This window comes from Anser anser, assembly GCF_964211835.1.
Source record: "Anser anser genome assembly, chromosome: 7".
In the NCBI taxonomy this organism is placed as follows: domain Eukaryota; kingdom Metazoa; phylum Chordata; class Aves; order Anseriformes; family Anatidae; genus Anser; species Anser anser.
The window spans coordinates 5,377,053-5,401,182 of record NC_139727.1 but is presented as its reverse complement, the minus strand read 5'-3'; the positions used below and the strand labels follow the sequence as shown (position 1 = coordinate 5,401,182).

At 38.8% G+C, this 24,130-nt stretch overlaps 1 long non-coding RNA gene across 1 annotated transcript in view; it reads left to right on the top strand.

Annotated features, from left to right (window-relative positions):
* LOC310902277 overlaps window positions 1-24,130 on the top strand; it is a 78,457-nt gene that overhangs the window by 24,155 nt on the left and 30,172 nt on the right. Inside the window, exon 2 of the long non-coding RNA XR_014586606.1 lies at window positions 462-22,879. This is a non-coding gene — a long non-coding RNA (uncharacterized lncRNA). The remainder of the gene's footprint in view (window positions 1-461; window positions 22,880-24,130) is intronic.

The window sequence follows — 24,130 nt, the reverse complement described above, 5'->3', positions numbered from 1 at the left end:
TATTAAGACAGGAAAATAATAATAACAATAATAATAATAATAGTGATAATGGTAATAGTATTAACAATAATAATGTGTAAGAAAACAAGTGATGCACAATGCAATTGCTCACCACCCGCTGACCGATGCCCAGCCTATTCCCGAGCAGCCGGCACCCCCACCCCGGCCAGCCACCCCTATATATTGTTTAGCATGACGCCAGATGGTATGGAATACCCCTTTGGCCAGTTTGGGTCAGCTGTCCTGGGTCTGTCCCCTCCCAGCTCCTGCTGCACCCCCAGCCTGCTCGCTGGCAGGACAGAGCAAGAAGCCGAAAAGTCCTTGGCTTGGTGTAAGCACTGCTCTGCAACAATTAAAACATCAGCACGTTATCAGCGCTCTTCTCATCCTAATCCAAAACATAGCACCCTACCAGCTACTATGAGCTACTTAACTCTGTCCTAACTGGAACCAGGACATAGGTGTACAGTATTTGGTACTTTTTGAGGGGCTGTGCTTTCCTTATAAAAAGACAATTTCACTCTGCCATTCAACAAACATCAACTTCTCACTCACTTCTGTGATCTCTTTTTCAAAAGATCTCACAGCATCTTAGTTTCTTTCTTGTGTTTGGAGAAAATGTTCGCTTTGGCCCATCTGCTATGCTAATCACAACTACTTGCCTTATGACCGTTATTTTAGTATTTTTGAAAGCTTTATGAATTTCTTTATGCTATATAAGCATGCTTTTGGATAGCCTGTCAGTCAATGCACTAGAGTTTTGAAAGTATTTTAATCTAGTACACACTGATTATATATATGGTGCTTTCCATTACATAATTACAAACAGTTTCACTTCAAACAGATACAGACTTCCTTCATCCCAGAAGCACAACCACCTCTAGCTGGAAATACCAGCAGCTGGTTTTCAATTGGAAAGGACATTGCAAAACCATTTTGGTCAAAATATGAAATTGCAGCAGCCGGAAAATCCTCTGTTGAAACTACTTGGAAAATTCAAATGGGCATAAAGCCACATCGCCAGACTGGAACACAGCACAGTGTGACAAATAACACGGTCTTGTCAAAATACTCTGCTGCTGTAAGTCACTGTCACCACTCTATTTTCAAAATAGCAATGCTGATTTACCTCATATGATGAAGGGGGTCCTCTTTCTCAGTTTAGGATCATTAGAAAGCTGGCACATCCAGCAGCACAGATACCCCACTTTGTTTTGCTGGGACACTGGTGTGGGGAGGTGCCACAAGGCTCCTCCTTACATGTTTTTTCTCTGATGTCTGTCATCCAAATATTGATCCACTGCTCAGTTCATGAAGACTGACAGGATTGCAACTTTTGCTGGTATGACAGGACAGTTTAATTGCAATCTGTTTTTTTTTTAAGCACCACCAACTTTAACTACGCATTTTCCCTATAAGTTTACAAAACTCAAAGTTGCCTCTTAAGGATAAAGAGATGTCTTCTTCCTCTCTCTAAGGAGAAGCAGGTAGATTAAAAAAAAAAAAAAGTTCAATAGCTTTATCAGAGGGAAGTGAAATTTATTACATGAGAAGGACCTGAGAGGCTTGGGATTGAAGACTGTATTGATATATGTCTTTGAGGAGTTTAACTAAAATGTTATTTTGTATCTGCCATAAAGTATAAGAAAATATTGATGGTGCTTTTTAAACTTGATGTCAGTGGGGTATAATCAGAAAAGGAAAGGAGAGAATAAAACATGGAAGATCTTTCTTCCCTTGCTGAAGGGAACTTCCATACCTTTATTTTTAGAGATTAATCTAATGTTATGCTTATTGGGTTAACTGGGCTTCAGCTTGTGGTTTGGTTTAAAGATTTTTGTTCACTTTAGTCTTATAGGGATTGTCTGTGTGACTGTAATGTCTTTTGAAGGGACAAATTGGCAAGCACAACTATTAGCTGGGTGACATCAAAGAGCATTAATCTTTTGTTCTATAGCAAGGCCAAGACCACATTAGTGCATTTCACCCAGTCATTATTAAGACTGTAGCCCAAGGGTGTAATAAATGTTTTATGGCATGCAAACCAAGGTAATGGAATGCAAATTCCATAATACATCCATACATTTATTTTCTAATAGAGTAAATGATGATGTATTTTATCCAAGAAGAGCTGCTGAACGACAGCACAAGTTCAGAAATTCAGAACTGAAGATAAATATAGCCCTTACTTGTTTTGGGACAACTATGTGAAACAAGAAGAATAAGAGATCTATTCTGTTAGAAATTGCCCAGTTAAAAAAAGCTTTAAGAGCAAACACTTTCATCTTATTCTTTAATGTAAATCTCTTTTCGGGAAGGTGGATGTGGTTATCTTATATTTTTGTTTCTAATTACATTTCCCTCTTTGAATACTAATGGATTATCTTGCTTATATTTGCCTTAGAAATATATGAGAGTATTAATGTGTGAGATTTTAATAGGTATCAGGGAAGGCATTTTCCCAGCAGAACTTAAGTCATGTTTTATTACTTTGTATTCAGAATCTGATAGATTAGGAATTATTCCTCAAGTACAGCAGTTTAAGTAACCTAAATAATAATATAAATACATGTCAGTGTTCTTGCTACTTTAACCTGTCAAACTCTGTTGTAAAGGTTCCAGTAATCACAGTGCTGGTTGACTGGATTAGCGTGTGAAACCTCTGTAAGCCATTTTATCTGCCCCTAAGAAATGTTTTCATTTCATTCTTACCTTATTTCCTGATGATGCACAGTGCTTTTGATCTGACCTAATAGACAGTTTCATGTTCATTCATTGCTGTGTTTCTCAGATAGAAATACAGTAACCGAGAGAGTAAATTGTATTACAGAGTATAGCCCAAGTACACACTCAGGACTGATAAGTAAGTTTGAAGACTATAAAAACACTCATAACTAACTAGGGAGAACAGACAGGGAAAGTTTCTCAGTGACTGCTGCACACCAAGGTCTGTCTGGAACTTACACAGCCAGAACAATTCAGTAACCTATACCGCAGGAAAGCAAAACTGATGGAATTCTCTTTTCTCAAACCCTTTTCCCCAGGGCCACATCTTTCCCATTTCATTCATACGGCAAAAGGTCTGTCAATGCAGTGTAAAAGCTGATGACAAGGACATCACAGTCTTCTAGCCCCTCACATCATTTTTCACCGGATCAAGTTGCATCAGTGACCTTGGAGCCACTATTTGTAGGACCCGGTTCCGAGTCACATTCCTAACTGAAAGCATTTATAGTCTGATCCAAAGCATACAGGGATGATTGGAAATATTCCCACTGACTCCACTGGTCTTTGGATTAGGTCTTTTATAGAAATACAATCTTTAATATGTCTCTGCTAGTGTTTTCTATCCTCGAGTGTAAGTTCAGAACAGAATAACTCTCTGGGACAAGTTCATTGCTAACATCAGCAGAGTTGCCCATAACTAAATCTGGCACCAGGGAGCCTCATTCTGTGTATGGAAGCAGTTGCTTTACATTCCGGTGCTCCTGATGGCTAGGGCATGCAAACACTATTTTTGCAGTGAGTGAGTATTTGCAGGTGGGGGGAAAAATTTTCTGCCAAAGGGAAAGAAAAAGAACATCAGCGTAAAGGGATCCTTGAGTAACAGTGGTTCTGACTGAGAAAGCACAATCAGTTGTTGCACCGTGATTCCCTCTGCAATTGGCAGGATCTCACAGAGGTGGCAGTGCACTTATTTAGGCTTTATGGCCCAGAAGTTCTAGCATGGGGTGATGAAAACAAAGACAAGCAAAACCAGACAGAAAATATTCTGAAGAAAGCAAACCATTGCAGTTAATTTCAATAGAACAACAGAGGAAAAACCTGCTGTTCAGACACACAGCCTGGGGTGTTGCTGAAATATGACTCTTTTAGCACACTAGGCATTCAGACCTATTACTTTGCAGTAGAGAAGGAAGCCAAAATGAGGAAGAGAAGTCATACAATAGAGTACATCTCTCTTACCTAATTGTGATAAATATGTCCCAGAAAGAAGACATGCAGTTGTATTTAAATTTGGGAAGTTCAAGAAGGAAATAGATTTCTTCTCACAGATTCTTCACATACCGGAGCCACTAGTTGCCAACTATGATAGCAGCCTCGCAAATAGCCCAGTATTACTTTGATGTTTCTTTGAGTTTAGTAAACATGGAAGCCTTCCTAAATTACATCTGTGTCCTACCTCTTAGACAAAAGCTTGGGGTTGATGAGGTATGAGATTACCTGGAATACCTATCTGCTGTGAACTGCAGTCTGCTCACTGCTTTTTCAGGATTTGGAAGAGACTGGGATTGAAAGCAGCATGTTGCTTCTTACAGCACTGCATCGTGGAGCTTTCACTGAGCTTCAGGGGCTAGTGGAAGTTTTTAGCTGCAGTGTCCTCTGTGACTGGGCACGACCTTATTTCCACTTTATAATTTACTTATAAGACCTATTCAGAAGACTCACAACACTATGCAAATCACCTGCTTAATATTCGGAGTCTACAAAGACTAATATAAATGCTGTACTTCATGTAACTGAGCAGCAACTTTGACTTTACTCTTCCTGAGAACTGGACAAAAACCACCAGGATTAGACATAGTTTGTTACTATTAGTAATCTGAGTTCTGGCTAGTAAATTCAATAACTTCAGTAGCAAAAAGGCTAAAAGCTGTAATGAAAAAAAAAAATCAATGTTCACCTGTCATTTAGTATCCAAATTGAACAATTAAAATAGTCTTTGGCATGACGTAAGCACTCACTATTGAAACAGAGGATTTATTGAATATCTGATATGGGGTGGTGGCCTTTGAAGACAGTTGTTAGAAAGCATTTAAATTTACTGTCCACTTTTGTAATATTTTTTTTAATAATTGTTGTAAAACATGATGCTAACTTAGCAGTTATAAACCTGTCTGCTGTATAAATTAACTAAGTGGTGGAATCTCGCTGATATATCAATGAAAAAAGTCAATTTTTATTTAATCTTTTGAACAGAGTCTTTTGCTTAAAAATCTGAAGCAGATTGAGATAAACTGTATGGTCCATTTTTTTTTGACTCTTAACAAAAGGAAAAAAATGTGGAAACTTGGGCAATACTAAAAAATAATAAGAACTCCTCTCCCAACTTTCCCTGGGATTTACCTACTTAGAAATTCAAATGTAATCATCTCAAAAATTGCTTTGGTTTATATATATGTTACCAGTGAATTTCGCTTGCAAATATTGACTATATTCATCATTACTTCATCAGCTCATTCCAATGACTGATAGCATTAACCTCTGCTAAGTGACATTCTAAACTTGCAGTTTTCTAAGTGCCAACTCTGAAACGTAGTTCACTTCTTGGTCCATCCTCCCCCTTCATTCTAGGAACAAGAGCTCTTTCATTTGCTATTTCCTTATGAATGATTAAGGTGAACTTGTTTAAGTTAATAGTTAACTCTTAAGCTGATATTAAAGAGCTTAAGAGGTAAAATGAAAATGCACAGAAGTTTATGCATTTTTGAAGATGACAAGAGGTTTATTCCATTTTATGGTTGAAACCCGTAAAGGTTAATTAATTTCTATACATCATTAGTGCAAACATCTCTGGTTTGACTTTAGATTTTTTTTCTTTTACTGGTGGTATAGATTTTAGAAAAACACAAGATATTCATGAATAACCCACAACACAAATCTTTCTTACTGTAACAGCTTCTGAAATTAGCCTACATGCACACATTTGTGCTAGTCCAAGACATAGGTTAAGGACTGAAAAAACAGCTGTGAGCTTGGTTGGGAGAAAAATAGTTCAGAAGTTTCTGCTTTCAGATGTCTCCTGTTAACCATCTGAAGTCGTTAATTAATAATTAAAATCACAGCTACTTACTGTAATTTTCAACCAATCCCCAGTGAAATACTCAGTAACATTCTCTTACTGTTGTGGTTTGAAATAAGACTCTTGGGTACCAGTTTCCCCACCCAATTCATTCAGACAAGGGGATATCAACTTAGCTGAAATGCACCTTCCCTCATTTACCACCACAAACAACTCACAGTTTATAAGGATCATAGCATTTATTCATGTGAGTATAGCTGCATAGCTGCTGAAGCTAGAGGGAATAATGATCAGCAGTGTCCTTTGATGCGCTGCAGCTCTATTTCCCCTGCACTCCTCCAGACAAAACTAGGAGAGCCAGCGCAGTTGTTGAGGTGGTTACGCAAAGGCAGAAGAGTGAAATGACACCATACTAAGGAAGGACACTATTACAAAAGGGAAACCAGTAGGGTGAGTTTTTTTTTTACTGCTGTTGGTTTTTAATGGATTTATTGAAGAAAAAATTAACTTGTATTCACAGTGAAGTAGTGTAACATGGCAGAGTTTATTGAAATTGGGATCTTAGAATAAAAAAAAAAAAGTATAAGAACATGCTCACAAAACTTCATATAAAAAACCTATACTGTTTAGAAGTTCTCCATGCATCGATTTCAACTGTAAACAGCATGAATATGCTGTATAACCCTTAAAATGCTAATGATTTATTCTGAGTCAGGTTCTTTCTATCAACCTGAATATACAGAAGTGTACAAAGGTGGAATGGGAAAGACTGCTTTACAGTTTCCCTTTGAGCTAATTGCTTGCCTGTGAAATGAAGACACCACTGAGTCTGGGCAAAGGCCTTTTAAATAGTGGTATATTAAGGGACAGTGAGTGATTCAGCACATTCCTGTATGCTGCTTCATTCTGTATGTAAGATAGACAAATTCAAGTGTTTCCAGACATTTTAAATGCTTTTGTTTTGCCAGATCTCTCTCTGTCTTTCTCTTGGCAGGTTAGGAATGTGTTTTTTTTTGTTTTTTGTTTTTTGACTTGCTTGCAGCCTTGGGATATTTTCTTTCTTGAAAATTTTGTTTTATCATCATATTCATCTACTCAGAAAAGACTAAAGCAGAAATTACAGTCACAAGTTAAAAATCTTTCTGATAGAACAGCGTGATGTAGACAATGGCAACTCACTTGTCACTTCTACCACTGCAAGAAAGAAGATTAAGATCTATTTTTCAAGCCAATTCATTTCTCTGTACCATCCCAGGAAAGAGCCGCCCTTACATCTTTAAGCAACATCTGAAAGATCAGACTTAGGTATTTAACAGAGATATAAACCAAGAGACAAGGGAAATGGGACTGTAGGCGAACATAGGTTTATTTTGTTATTGATAGCATCAATTTCCTGGTGTATGGCACAAGTCTATGATTACAGTAAGTCATCAACACAGTCATCAACAGCATGATGAGGAAGGGCAAAAAGGAGAAACAATTTTGAGACTGACACCTAAGACACCATTTGGCTACAAATGTTATCTGAGATGTTGCAGATGTTCCTATATTAACTCACTTATTCGACTGAGAGCATCAGCCACCAGGTCACAAGGTGTGAACCCCATTAGTTTGATAACTTTTAATGTTTTTGAATTTATTCCAGATTTCCAGCACCAAGCACTTTAATCTCAAGGAGCCTCATCTAGTTCTGCACAATAGGGGTTGGTGGGGATAGGGTGTAGACAAGTCCTTTTCCAGAGTCATATTACTACTTGAAGGGGAAGGGTAGAAGGATGTTCTCCTAGTAGAAATTGTACACAAGGCTGCAGAGTGGTTTTCAGATTATTCCACCCTCCAAGAAAGGAAAAAAACTCACACCTAATTTTTTCTGCCATTTCCTCCAGAAGCAGCATGTGCTTTCAGCTAGTAGTTTTCAAAGTTTTCAACAATTTTAATAACTGGAAGGCTATGTCTGTGGCTTGACCACATACAAGAGAGAAATACCTCCATCACATCTCCTCATAATGATATATGTGCCTTCAGTGAATGAACAACATACACAGGAATTCATTCATTTCATTTCTAGATTTCATTTCAGTGATGCACTGAAACACTACTCTGAAACACAGGTCAAATCTCAACCATGAGCCAAATCTCAAAAAATGGTGCTGAGCTATTTCCCTGAGCATGGAGAAGTTATACCTAAACAGAATTGGTTAAACATGTTTGATTGGAGAGTTTCTAAGGAAAGTGTAGCAAGAAGTGATTAAAGCCATTCATTTAGCATCATTTTTACCTTCTGAACCACGAATAAACCAGTAATAAATGTGCCTGATAAATGAACTATTGCCTGTTAGAGAGATGCTGTCTAGTAAAGCTGACGTTTTGACAAACGTGACCACTGCAAATTCCTTTGTGCTCCTGAAAGAAGTCCTGAGAAAATTCCAGTCTGAGGAATTACATTGCATGTACCCCAAATTCCCCTTTAAGTTTCAGATGAAAAAAAGACATTTCATATAGTGACCATTTAAGGGATAGCTAGCTCACCAGGGACTGCATTTTGTCATTACTGTGAGAAATGATTCACTCATAAACCCTTATCCGTGGAAGGACTTTTATCTGTGCATACATCAAAAAGTTAAGGAATAATGTCTCAGTGGAATCAGCTGATGGCTCAGGTCCTACCTTGCAAATGATTTTCCAGTATTTCCAGAATACGCTGGGTAGACAACAGATGAAATAGGCCTTTAGTACTTTTCTCATTCTCCCTGAATCCAGCGAGACTGCAGTGACTTTACAGGAACAGTCTCCAAGCACTCAGAGGACAACAACAATAAGAAGAGAGTCCTCATGGTTTGAAAATACTGTTGCCAGTGCATCTTTGTTTTACAGACTGATTCTGACATCTGCTTTCCGTTAATACTCACAGGGGGTAAAAGAAGGGATTTTTACTAGCATAACAACAGCTTAATCCTAACATGCAATTGCCATGGAAATTGGTGCCTCAGCATCCTCTAGGATGCTTTCAGACCTGCAGACTTGACCCACAGCGCTGTCTGAATTGCCAGTCTGAATCTCTGTTCTTTCTCACAGTGGGGTCACAAGAGCTCTGCCTGTGTTAGCACTCTTAAGCAGGACCCTGACTTTCTGGAAAAACCCACTTTCATATATAGAATTAGATTAACATCTGAGCTCAGGACCAGTGGCACATAGACTTTGTTTTGACCTTCTGAGCAAAATCTACTTTAAAAAAGGTGTCTAAGTCTGTTCAGTAAGTGAAGGACTCTCGGTATGGACAGATCGTAAATTCTCATTACAAAGGATCCAGTTTCGTCAAGAAAGGCTCAACAAGATCAAGACAATCTGGAAACAACCTGGCCAGCTGTAACTCCAATGCAATGGCCCTGCAAAGAGTTAGAAAAATTAGGCTAGTGCTGCCCTCCCCCATTTTTTTTTTCCAGTGAATGTTTGTTATCATTCTTTATTTGCAGCGAGTTTCAGTTTGGAGTGCCTGGTCAAATTAGCTATATCTACTCATTTCATAAGGGACTTCTGAAAGGCTCAGCCTGAATCCTTAAACACTGAGGGATATACCTGAGTGAAGGTCGCTGTCCCACCCTATAGCTGTTTTTTGATCAGACTAAACTTATGGTCAGAAACAAATCAATGATATATTTGCTCTGAAAATATTCTGTAGTCCATGCAAAAGTATTTTGTCCTACAAAAAAAACACAAATTTTGAAGAAGGACGTAGTTATCTATACGTGCCACCATGGCCTATCACATTGCTTAGAAACAAGAGGAGGAAAAGTTATGATAAAATGGGTTCCCAATCATAAATAGGAACTTATTTCTTCAAGTGAGGAGTAGATCTGAGAAGCTTTACTACTTTGATCAGCTGTTATTTGCCTTACATTATAGGTTCTTGTAAACTTATACTTTAGATTTAGCATTTCTAAATTTTGCAGCATCAGTGACCCACAGTCACCATTTGTCCTCCAGTCTCACTCTTCAGATGTCTTTATGTCATGACTGTTCTCAAGTGATAAATATTTATAGCTAGCTGCAGATGTTGTTTCATTTGCAAAAGAAAGATTTACAAGCAAGGAGAAACTGGAAAAAATGAATATTAATAAACTGCACAAGAAGAGAAAATGAGAAATACTATATGGCTTGGATCCATGAGAAGAGCAGGTCATCAATTTGTAATGGGCAAATAATTCATAACAAGTAACATATTCAATACATTTCATCTCTTTTTTTATTCTAGCACATTGCACACCAGCAGATAGTGATTTTCTCTAATTTACTTGTAATTCACATTTTCCAACTAAGTACTTTCTCCAAAAAGTTATTGGTCTTAAATAGTTTGTTGCAAAGTATTTCACAGTAAAAGAGAAAAGTTGCGTTTGGGCGATTTTGATTGGACCTTAGATAAGTTTTTGTCCCCTTACTAGATAGGTGTAACTCTTAAAATTCAGTTTTCTGATCTAAATTCTCACATCTATGGATTTCTGCTTTACTTTCAATGAACATTTCCAATACCTAATGAAAATACCGTTGCTACAAACTGTTCTGCTAGAAAACTCATTGCCTTCAGTAACTCTAGATGACTAGAAAATTAGCAAAAAAAAAAAAAGCAAAATGAACTGCCTAAAAAAAAAAAAAAAGAAATTGATATTCAACAGCAAGTCACAGTAGCCTTTAAGTATGTAATCGATTAGCATTTATCAGAACTTCAAGACAGACTGGAGTCAATGCATTCAACAACTTACTATGTTAGCTAGTAAAAAAAAAAATGGGCAAAAAAGACCTGTCCTTTCTTCTATGTGTGACTGCAAAAATGTATACATGAATGGATACAAGTTTGCTTTTGTATTCTTCTTTCCACAGTTATGGACCATTCAGGGTTTTTCTGCACTGATATTGCCTACTTGGGATAATCCAAAAAACAAACAGAAAATCAGAACAATGTTGGAAAGGCTCAGCTAAGAGAAACACCTGAATTTCTATGGATGTTTGACAGTCAGAGGAGGTACCTTAACATGAAGGAGGCCCAGACTACTGATGACTAATACAAATTCAATTTCAATAAAAAAAAAATCAGATGTAAGGAAATTAGATATTAGGAAGAAATTCTTCACAGTTTCACAAGGGTGGTGAGGCACTGGCACAGGCTGCCCAGAGAAGCTGTGGATGCCCCATCCCTGGAAGTGTTCAAGGCCAGGCTGGATGGGGCTTTGAGCAACCTGGTCTTACTGGAAGGGGAATTGGAAATAGGTGATCTTTAAGGCCCCTTACAACCCAAACCATAGAATATGATTCTATGAAAACCTCTGCCCTATTCACTTTCCTTATTCACCCACAGACTCCGAGGCAGGATGACTGGAGTGACCACTTTAGACAGGCATGTTGCCCTAGACACCTCTTTTGTGATGCTAACGGTGAAGCATCTCAAAGGAACAAGATAACAAGTCTATGTATCCTCAGCCTGTGGTGTTTTGGGAAGCATCTGAGTGGAGGGATAATCTTGTGCACAACTGCAATGCTGTTCGACAGCTATGTATGCATATATTCAGTCTGCAGAACTCTCTAACTGATGCTGCATCTACATATTTGCGTGCATTCACGTATTTGTAAGTGTGGGAAAAATATTTGATTTTACAATGGAAAGAGGATGCAATTTTTAGCTGTTGAAGGGAACTCTTCCTTTGTGAAGTGGGCTGAGGGGAAAAACCACAGAGCCATTTTCCAGGCACTGCTCAAGGAACTAGCGTGCAGTGACATTAGCCTGGCTCCAGCTACAAGCATCAGGCGTACATCGCTACGCTTATGTGCAATTCTGCTGAGAGGGCACTCTTTCCAGCATGACACAATAGACTGCTAAAAGCATTTATCTTCGGAGTTGCACACTTTTAAGTGTTGTCATTTTTTAATTAGAGTTCAGGGTTCTTGTTTTGATGGGCAACAGAAGATATGCATGCCTTCAATACATACACATCACAGAGGTCTACACGAAATATCATGCAAGCTCAGGCATGCCAAGGTGGAAGCTCATGAAGGCATCGGATATAAAACCTCAGTCTCAATTACAGTGTGTGAAAGATTGGTATCAAAATTCAGATAGCTGTGTCATTTATTAACACGATCTTACTAAGGGCTTGTTGACTCAGATCTATTTTGTTATCAGCAGTTTTTTTGGTTAATATACATTCTGTTGAACTCATGAGTGTGTTTCCAGTAAGAGCGATACTCTTCTGTGAGTGCTCAAGGACTGCAAAAGCACTCACAGTCAGAGCGAGAAATCAAATTGATTCCTCCAGACCCTATCCTGTTGTAAGACATTTCATTTGTGTACTGCCATCTTAGTCTTGAAAAGGTCCTATTCAGAATTGTGGCTTAGACCTCCCAGGACCTCATCAAATATGTTCAGCTTGTCACTAACCTCACTGGCAGGCATTCTAACATTTCTCAGCTGTATCTTGCAGATGGTATGAGTGACGTGAGCTTATTTAAAAAGTGGGATATATAGGAACTTCCCCAGGAATGTAGAATGTAGATAGATCCACCATGAACACTATCAAATATGCTTGGATATTTTTTGAAAAGGAAAGCAAAAATGAATATTTTTTAAACAAACATGGTTTCTTACAGCAATGCTATCTATCCAACACTCCATATACTTTTATATGTACGCTTAGCATAACGTTACCATTTTTCCCTTTATTTCTTTCCCAGACCAACCCCATCGTGACAAAGCAGTGGAATAAGAGGAAGGCCACTTGGGAATCTGTGGGTAAACTCAAAAATATCTTAACTCAGGCTTTATGAAAGTAGTAAATATAATAGTGGAAAAAAATATTTTGCTACAGTTGACAAAACTGATTCTTCTGCCCACAGATGAAGAAGAGTATTTTTTATTTTGACCTTCTTGCTGGGAGTAACAACATTCTGTGCTGCAGCAAAGGAAGAATGGGTGGCGGGGAAAGTTTTTTCTCCTCTTCCTCTGACCGATGGGCAACTGGGAAACTAGGATGCAGGAAGATTTGGGGAACCTAGCAGAAAAAAAACTATACTCTTCCTCCCTTATCTTTCCCTTCCACCACTTACCTAACTAGTCTTTTACCCACAATACCTGATTTAACTTGCCGTGACATGATTTTGTAGCACTTCATACTATAGCATAAGTAAACATCCTGTTAACCTGGACCCCAATCTGGCTGGTGAGGGGTATTTACTCTGCTCCTCCAGCCTACTGTCCTCAACCCCAACACTCCATAAAGACTCCGCTTCATTCTAGCATGCCAGCCCTTGGTTCCAAAGCTATGCAACAGTAATAGAGTACTATTAATAAAAATAAAGAAAGACAATGGGACAGACTGTAAATTTATCACATCAGTGATATTTTGGTTTGACTCACATGCCACTTTCAAAGGGAGCACTCAAAACACATGAAAACCTGGGCTGACTCTGCCTTCTGATGTATTGCTTCTGTTGTTCCATGGCTTGATTTCTACAACCCACCTTTCAAGTTTAAGTAAATTTTTCAGATTCAGATTTTTTTTTTTTGGAGTTCATTAAGGTCGCTACACTTTGCAGTTTGTTGTTCACCAAGACCTACTTTTTTTCAAAAGGAGAGTTAATACAACATGTTGTCCTTCAGAGACAGCTTGAAGGAATAATGGAAAGATCAAGATGGCAAACAGGAGATATTTTATTTATTATTTTTATTAGGGACATTTGCCTGTCCTAGAATATGTAGCCTGGTTGCTAGTTTGCATCTACAGTTAAATTAATACAGACCATCTCAATCTGTTAGACTATTTCATTTATCATTTTTAACTTTTTTTTCCCCTCATCAAAATCATGTCCAAAGTGATGGATCTAAATTCTCCCAAGCTTCCTTGAACATTTTTCACGTGTTTTATGAATAAATTAAATTCCCCACATGCGAAGTCCTACTGTGTAAGAAATCTCAGCGTACTGCTAGATGGGAGGATGAAAATGATTATTTAACAGAAGTTTTCCAACTCTCCCAGTTCTTTACCCTGTGGGCACAATGCTTTGAACTGGACAACTTCAGAAGTTTAATGGAATTTCTCCTACTTATATCAAGGCTAGATCTAGCTCTGTGAGAAGAAAGTAGTTTGTTGTTCATGAGCAATGTCTTTCACCTTTAAGGGCTAGTCAAGATGTCACGATGTCTTTCAAATGGGGCTTCAAGAGGCATTGGAAGTTACATGAAAAAGGGTGCAGTGCCAGGAGCAAATGAAAGAATAGCAATGTTCCAAAAGTTACTCTAATAAAATCAGAGCCAAAAGATACATTTTTCTAAGTCCTTAAAAAAGCAAAATTAACTTTGATATAAATGCAAGTTTTGCCTGCTTAGAAACAAACTGACTGTGGTCTATGTATGGAGTTGAACAATCAACAGTTCCAATATTTGAGGGGTGTTTTTCACCACAAAAACACAACTTAAAAAGACAGGTTTATCATTTGAGACATAAAACTGAAGGTTTTATGGACAATTCTGTAAGAACAAACACTCATTATTGCATTAGTTAGTAAATAATAATGATAACAGCAGATTGGTGATTGCTGTCAATGAGTAATGAGCTGATGCTCTTTGTGTATTTATTGTTAGATTTTCTGTGCTCATCAGAAATTGAGTGTAATTTTGTTCACTGCATATATCTTCATATTGCAATCAATATAACAGTACACTTTTCATAGACATCAGACTAATATTAATTTGTTTTTATTTATACACCATGGAAAGACAGACAACATCTTCACTTCTATGATAAAGCCTTCATTCAAAATAAAGTATGGTTATATCATCACTGGGGTTAAGAAGATTTTATGTTTACTACTCAAAAGATTAATGGGTCACTCAAGCATTTACATTCTCATACATTTTTATGACAGTGCTATGAAGTAAATTTGATGTATGTTCAGAAGAGAATGATAGGTTTAAATGTCTAACAGCTGCTCTTTTGAATTTCAGCAATGTTTTAAGTGTTGCTACCATTTAGCACTTCCACTGCTCAGTGCAATTTACTGTTCGCCTGCATTAGTTATTTGTATTTGCACAGGAAGACAAAAGGGAAAGAATTAGGTGCAGAGTAGAAACAGTTTTACTTCCTTCAAGCCACCTGAATCTAATCAATTAGGCAGTGCTGGGAGAAAAAAAACACACGTGTTACAGAATGTGTATTGAAAGATTTCATTGGAAAAGTATCGTAGGTACAGAAACTGTGTGCACAAATACACACCCTTTGCTGGGTCTGGTTTGAAGATTATTTCACTTTTTGAAATGCATTAGATGTCCTCTATATCACAAAAGCAGTTTTGATGAGTAAACAACCCAGAGGGGGGCTGATTTCAGCCAAACAAGCCATTGAAACAGCTTGGGGATGGGAGTGGCAGTAGCAGCAGGAAGTTCTGGTCTTTTGGCTCCAATCAACTGAAACAGCTTCAAATGCTGCTGCAGTCTTTTTCTGTGTGAAGTACACAACACTGGATGTAATGCACTTGGTACACGTCACTTAAGACGAGACTGTTTAACACAGCAGGGGAACATGGTTCTCTAATAACCCCCTACTATGAGCCAGAGCCAACACAGAGGCAATCAAATGAGAAAGATCAGAATGTCACTACAGGCAAGCACAAGCTGTGTTAGGGGACAGGGTAGTCACTAGCGACCACACAGACCTGCTTTTGCATGCCGTTGCAGCTCCTTATTCCATACATAGCACCAGTTGTTTAAAGAGCACCTGTGGGCTTCAGCTGTCCTCACAGTGCATGTAGCAGGGAGCTCGGGCTGCTGCGTGTAGCCCTTCTCCAGCACAGCCTGTGCAGCATACAGAGCCTCAGTTCTAGGATGAAGGAGCATGTGTGTGACCACACGTTCCCATCTGTCCCCTTTTTGAAGAGGGCTTAGTTCGCCCCTGAGTCAGGGTTTCACAACTGTCTCATTATGTGAATGAGCAAAAAGACGGCTACACTGCATTCCAAAAGCAGTCAATAAATCTTTCAGAAGCCTAATTTTATTTTAGGAATGGTGCCTCAGGCAAGACTTGTGTGGCTTAGAAAGGAAGATGTTTAAAACATTTGCAAAAGTTCTGTAAACCTGGTTTGCCCCGTTTCTGCTCTCTGTGTTACGAGATTCTGAAGAGACACAAAGTTTAACGGCTCCACTAAATTGGAGAATAGAAAGCACTCCCTGACACTTATAGGAGGCACAGGCTAGGCTTAATCTAGGGTTATCATTGCAATACATTTATTTCATGGCCAACTTCATGACTGCCTGGAGAAATACAGTCAAATTTAGTCAAAGAGGCACTCTGTTAGAGTTCTAGAGTTACGAGCCAGAGCTTTAACACCATCCTACAATCACTTGCTGGCCATGCAGAACAGACAACACAATTCCGGTAAACATCAACTACGTATGTTACTGGGTTGGTCTTATCCTTCAAAAAAGGATTTTCACTATTCCTAGACACATTACTCTGTGACATCCTCCAGTCTTAGAACAGCTTGCAGAAATGCAAGCGTAACAATTAGCCTTGGTCCCCAGCACCACTTGGCCCCTCCAGTCCCTCACCTTGCCCACCCTTCGGCACCTCCAAACCAAGAATCCACAAGAATCCCATGCCTTCTGCAGAGGCAGTCTATGACCACATACCATGTCCCTGTCCGAGGCACTCTGCCATACGGGAAGGAAGGTTGCTAGCTCCTCAGCAAGTCTTGCTACCTGAGAGAGGCTAGAGTTAAATGGGGAGGGTACAGTCAGTGACTATTTTTCATAATATGGAAACTAAAGGTGGGGGGGGGGAGGGGGGCAGGACTTTATACTTATTGTTCTCTGAATGATGTATATCTAAGACACTCAGCCCTCCTACACTAGCAGACATCCAAAATCTATAAAATTTAAAGGAAAGAACAAAAGAAGAACATGTCTTGTGAACTTTTTGATGCCTCAGAGAAGTGAGGCCAGCTGACTCAGGCATGCAGAGAGAAGTAACTCTGAACTACAAAACAGAAGTAACACAATAGAGCCGCCCATCCCTAATCTGCATGCTGGCTAAGCAATGCTTTGAAATGGTCCACAGACTGCAGAAAGACAAAAGAAACAGTTTATACATTTCCAGTACAGATAAGCTACTTCTTAAGACATTTTAAGTAAAGCATACAAAAATATGATCATTCAAATTATTGGTCACTTTATCTGAACCCATTGTACCTTGTTTTTCCAACGCCTGAGTTTTCTGCTGTATACAATGAGGCTCATAATAGTTTTCCTCTTTCCTCATATGTTGATGAATGATTTTAAGGCACTTGGACTGAAGGAGATGTGTCAGCAGAAATACAAATTCTTAAATTTAGTGTGTGGCAATACATCTAAGAAATAACTCATTCCATTAGAAAACTGCAGAATTTGAACTTCCCTAAGTTGGTAAAAATGCTTGAATCAAACTTTTTCTCCACAAATATTTCCATAAGAGATGAATTTCCATAATGAAGTATTAAATAATTGTAAATTAAGTTGGCATTAATTTCCATAATGGGCACCTTTTGAACAAAAAAAAAAAAATCAAGATCATTTTTGAACGACTTCCAATGTCAAATAGTCTTTTTTTTTTTTCCTATTTTAATTGTTATTTGGACAGCTTTTCCTCAAATTAATATTTTCAATATTTTAAGAATCCTAATCACAAATTTATGATATTTTTATTCCCATTTGGTAAACCAGAAAGTCTTATTATTATAATGATATTGCCTAGCATTATTTTCTACTATACATAGATTAGTTGCCTCCAAACATACTTAATTATGACTAATAAAAAACAGATAAATAAGTGCAGATACAAAAATTAGGACAAATATAATGTTATTAATGTTGCTTTAATTTATACTCGCAGGAAAACTTAGAGCAAGGTATAAATTTACTAGCTGAAGAAAATAAATGAAAAGATAATTAAACTCTAATTAAAATTACACTGATGTACAGCTGCAATGATGAGCAATTCTGGCTAGAGCATCATTAGCCATGTACGTTAGCATTTGTTTGTACTTATAGCTAGGCATGAATTTGGAGAAAAAAGATTTTATTTCAGCATCCAAGCACATACTTAGTTCCCCTAAAGATGGTGTATTTAAGTCGCTCAATAGCAGTGGATTATCCATGTGCTTAAGATTAAGCCTGAATGAGCGCTTTGCTGAATTCAAGTCAAAGTGATGCTTAGTCACAGGCTTCATTTGTGCATCTGTGCTAGCTACTAGCAGGGTAAGAGGATGTGGAACCAAACCACACCAGCTTTCATGACTCCGTGTTAGGGATGTGTATTGGGTCTGTCCAAGTCCCAAACTGTCAGGATTCAGTTCTGGAGAGCGGGCAGACAAGGCAAGATCCTGACCAGCAGAGCTGGACTAATCACTGTGCAGTTAAGAGCAGAGGTTGGCTCAAGGTACAAAGCGTAGCATCAAGTGAGATCAGTCTCAGCACTCTGCATGCAGACATATAGGTAGTGCCTGCAACTGACAGCACATCGTGCACAGCTGCAGCAATTCTGTGTGCATTTCTTTAGGAGGGCATACAACAGCCAAAATACCATGCCAATTGCCAAGGCAAAACAGATATGCAAGACTGAATGCATCTTTGCATACATGCAAGATGAAAACCATGGTGTCATACAGTTTTTTGAGCCACATAATGAGTCACTGAAGAATCATGAGTGGGAAGGGGTCCTCTGCAAGTGCATCTAGATACACACATACCCTAATCTGTCTCATCTACTTGATACGCAGCTGAATAGCATTAAACATCTACATTACACATCGATGTCCTCAGACACTATAGGCAGTCCTTATATCCTACGGCATGCTGGCAGACTACACTAGACCAAGTAGTTTGGTTGTAGGTTTTCTCCCTTCATTACCCTTCTGCAAGCATATTTTTGTGGCATCATGTTTCATAGCACCCTATTTTTTGCAAAGACAAGTGATAGATCAGTTAAGAAATAACCTCTGTAAGCACAGAGAATGAGGAGTAAATGAGTGAACATACCCTTTGAAGTCCACAAGGTGGGAAAAAGTATGCTTCCAAAACTTAGAAAACAATTCACTAATTTCTATATCCAGAGCAATCTCCTGCTGGCTTCTAGCAGCTGGCCTGAGTAACCTTGGTTTTAAGAGAGCTGTAGCTACATTCTGACTTGCTCCAAAGCTTATGCCACTTTTTGCAACTGCAAAGAAAAGAAACTGGATTTAAACTCTAGCAAGTCAAGTTGATTTGGTTTTACACTCACTTTCTCTAGGCTGAGGGGAAGTAAAGATACTGAGCAACCAAGAATTACTCACTAATTTCTATAGTCAACTGAACGCTCTTTTATAGAATTAGAAATGAAAGCAATTTAATGTAGTTGCAAAGAATTCTTTGGTGTCAACAGCTGTTTATACGCTTATGTTTTCCCCACTAACTACATAAAACATTTTCAGTCAAAATAAGAAAAAGACAGCATTAATTTGGGCCTTTGGCTTTCTTCTCCTTGTACCTTACTGACTATTCTGACCCACCTTTAGACTAGCAGGACCACACTTCTAGTTTTTCACCTTGGGGAAGGCCTCTTTGTAGTTCAGGAAAGAAACATCATGGGACAAAATACAAAGCACTCTGAACTTGAGCTCTCACACTGTGGTCAGCATTAAAGCCTGGATTATACAGCTAGAAAAATTACAAAGGAAGAGGCATCTCTAACCGTCTTGAATTAATTTTTATGAAAGAAGAGAAATCTATGTTATAGTCCTTTCTTAAAAAGCCTCACAGGAAAGGAATAATTATGTCTATAGACAAAGCATTTTAAAAATCCTATTGTACTTGCATTTAAGTTAATAGTAAAAACTCTGCTGACCTCAGGAGCATAACACTTTACATTTGTTACCAACACACAACCGTAGGAAGTTATATAACATAATTGATGCTATTTTCCCTTTTAAATTAATCTTGTGGAATTAAATCTGTCCACACTGTGTTTTCAGGAAAGATTTTTCTGCAGTAAGTTCTTCCTGGTGTACTATATATTAATTTCTATTCCAATTAGCATCCAGAAAGGTCTAGGCTCCGCCCAAACATTTAATTGTTTCAGGCAGGGAAGAATCCAGCATCCACAAATTCTGCTTTATACTCTTCTCCCCATTCTTAAGAGTATCCTGATTTGCAAAGCTAAAGCATCAAGATTATAGCTTAAGAAAGCTGTTCTGAGCACTCATGCTGTGAAACACTCATAAAACAAGGCACAAGCAGAGCTAATGCACAGAACAGGGAGCAGATGCATCAAGTGCATGACGAGATGCCCCTGGTGAGAAGGGGCTATCTGAGAGGTGCCACTGCTCTCTCTGGTCCCTGCCCTTTACATCTTACACTATTATGTTGCTGAGCTCACTCCAGCAGTATATCTGGCCATACAAGAAGCAAACTTGAGCAGACCCAGCATAGACCCTTGTGCTAGGAGAGCGAAAGACCAAGCCATGCAACACTCAGCAATGCCATACTTCCCAGGGAGTGCTGGGGGCAACACTGGTGGCTGTCAAGGCTCCTTGCACAACCCTACATCTGGAAGAGGGGACAGTGGCTCAAAGTACTTCGGAAGCCATGCCTTTCCTAACCTGTCTCTCCGTAAGCAGAGGGAGTTGGGGCCTGATATTTTGATTTTAAGTTTTATAATTCTCATTCCTGACAGGCAAAATCCTTTTCTGCTAGTTGCCTTAAAGTAAAATAAAAAGAAAGGAAAGAGGAGAGAAACATTTCTAGAATTATTTGTTAATATTTTTTGGCAGCTGTACATGTACTACTCTCTTGCTGTGACCATAATCGAAGCCTAATGTTGCTCCCAAGGAATTCTGTGGCAGTATTCCCACCAACTGGAGTGCAGGCAGATCTGTGGCCTTTGTTTGGTCAAAGCTGTTCCAGATGGAGGCCAAAGGATTCCCACCCGGCATTCCAGTTATAAAGAATGATTCTGCCCTTCTCTTCCAGAAGCAGTTTTCTGGCTCCAGCTACAGTAGACCTGTTGGGACCAACAGTGGAAATGTTCCACTGCCATCATGCAGCATGACCCACCCCATGGGAGAAAATGGGTAATGCTAGATTTTACTAACTGCACAGCTGCCTCAGCAATGCTGAGATAGTTACATTTGGTGCAGTTCAGTTTAGAGTTGCAGATAGTGAAAGGGTTTCAGATAGTCACAAATGTAGCCACAGCTGGGATAGAAATGCAATTTTTACACACCAATGAGACAGATTTTGAAGGATGTCAACTGTCTAGTTAGTTTCACACAGAACACTGAAATTCCAGTACCACTACACATACCCACATAGAACCACACCAGAAACATAATGCAGGAAAAACATAAACTACAGTAAAAGGGAATCTGACAATCATAAAAGTAAACATTCTTTAGTTTACCAGTGAGGTTCCCCTGAGATCTTAATGATGAAATAAATGGACAGAAAATAAAATGCGCATCTTCATAACATACAAGAAGCTTAGCAGTAGTTCTGTACCAATGGAAGTGGGCCTAGTTCTCAGAGAACAGACACATAGGAACACTAAACTCTTCAGTATTTTCAGCTGAGCATCAAAATAGCACCGGTCACCTTTGAAAGCTTAGGCTGCTATCATCATTCATTGTGTATCACCTTTTGAGCAAGACATTTCCTCCCTTGACTTTGTTAGTAACTCACTGCTGATGTACAGCTCTAATTCTGTAGGCAAACTGATTCTTGTTCATCCAAATAGGACTTCTGCGCAGTGACCACAACTTTAGGTTGGTAGAAAAGTGCTGTCTCCCAAGTTACCATAGTACCCAGCATGATTTTTTTGCCCTAATATGCTTGATTTGACAATACCATAAGAAAGTTGACAAGCTCTCTATTCAGATGGGAAGATGCACCAAATCACACATCAAGTCCCTGCACATCTCCCATCCCTGTGACCACTGTGGCCTTAGCAAGGCTTATCAAACTTAGCAAGTTATCAAATCCATACTTACTCAGAAAGTCCAAGTATAGGAAATGAAACTTCTTCCCATACACTATGTGGCTGAGCCCATGCAGGCTAAAAGCCTTGCACCCTGGTTAGCACTGCATGAAACCCTGCAACACCAGTGAAGAACGCGTGTGTTTAAGGCACCCACATGCTTACATGGAAGACTTCTGTATTCCCAAGTGGGATGGGTACTGTTACAGCACAGCAGTACCTTCGGTACACAGTGTAATCGCCAGCTTAAGAATTTGTTTCATAAATCAAGGTTGCCTTGTCTTTCTGGTCAATTTAGCCATAGAAACCAGACAGATCTCAAACACAAAAGGACATACAAACACTCTGTTAACATTTTCTAAGAACTAGTATGCTAAAATGTAACCCTTTTGTCAAGTTTCATTAAGGGATGGATTGGGAAACAAGGGAGCATACGAAGCAAGTTATTTAGGCATTCCTGTAACATATCTAACATTCTCGTACATTGAATCAACAGTCCAAAAAAAAAAAAAACAGGGAGTTCTGACTGATTGTTTTGCTTTTCCCTCTGCACAACTACTATATGGGCTTGACTTTTTTTTTTTTAAACAATTGTAGACTGTACCTGTTTGCCAGAGGCACTTCATTGGCTCAGTTATGTTACAAGGCTAGAGAATAAATACAAGTTTACAGAAGTTGACAGAAAGCAGAAACAGGAGGGTAGGGAACATGCTTATATATAAACTACTATTCACTGAAACAAGCTTGTTTCTTACTGTCTTGGGAGGTGCTGATTTAAAAAAACCACACAACACAACCGAACGCTATTTTTCTATAAGCAAATAGCTTTCCTTAACTTTACCAGACACCAAACCCGGCTTTGAGTTTGTATTAATACGGGTGAAGTTGGTGACTGTCTCCAAGATGACGTACTAATGAAACAGACTTTGTAACCAAGAGGCAGAAATAACTATAATGCTTTATAGGCTTCTAAAACCTGTCCAAAAGTTTTCCCTTTGCTACATTTCAATCTGATGAAAGAAAGTCAAGGAGCAGGAAAAGCACACATGATAAGGTATGTGATGCTTTGTGTTCAGCAGGCAAATTTTGTATGACATTTTCTCCCTTCCGTTTTCTCAGTGAGTGAGTGAAAGCTTGTGCATGTTTGTCAGACTGGCCCTCCATTAAATGTCTCTTCATGGAAATAAGGGGATATTTATGCACAGTGACTAATGAATGGATGCATTCCAGCATCTGCTATTGTGTATTTCCTGTAAAGTCATTTATTATTCTATCTAACAAACACAGTGTTCTTGGGTTGATGCTTAAGATTAATGAGGCATTTACTCCTATTCAAGAAACAAGTTCAGAAGACACATTTTCTCCCATTCAGCTGGGCAGATAGTTTAATTAATTCCATTAATACATATAAGTCACCAAAAACTGTTTTATGGTAACACTGAAGAAAGTTGGCAAAGCAGGGAGATTTCAGAGATAAAGCTACAGCATAACACTTCTCTTTGTTTCCAGGTAGTGCAGGATTCTCCAGGCAGAAGGGTGATCTTAGGGACTGTACAAGTAACAAACAAACAAGATGTAATGAGCTGAGGTAATGACAGAATATCAGTCTTAACTCTGCTTGTGTGGGCTTAGCAAAACCCTTAATGTCATTTAATTACAATTTTTTGTATGTGGATGCATGTCATATCTTCCCCAGTAGTACAAAGAGAGGAAAAGAAAGAAAATGCCTTCTCTCTGAAATGTATGAGTTAATACAATAGGCTATAACCAGTGCCACAGCCTATGGCTTAAAGATATGTTAGGGGAACTTTTCGAAATGTGTACTACTGCACTGATATGACAGGAGGAATGCAATGGCTCTTTCAGTGCTCCTAGAGTGCATTGCTGAAGTTTCTGTATGGGGCCTTTTTTGTTAGGGATGCATGAACACATTTTACCTAATTGCCAGGCCCACTCAGGCCAGCATAGAAAGCTGGAGCAGGACTGTTGCTGGGTACACATTCCAAAAGTTGAGAACTGCAAAGCAAGGAGTGAGCATGCAAGTATGTATGAGGTGGGGACACACAAAAAAGCAGTGAAAGGGGGCATGTAGCAGGGCTTCTTAGCCCTTTTCTCAGGAGCAAACAACACACCAAAACAAACGTATACCATACTCTTATGATGAGGATAACCTCCCTGCAGCAACTCAAAGTGATTATCTGATGACCCCCACTCTCCTGAATGCTAGAATAAACAGAAGACATTAAGCAGCTTGGAGACAGAATCCTTACTGAATTAGAACAATAGTCCAAGGACAACTTCCATT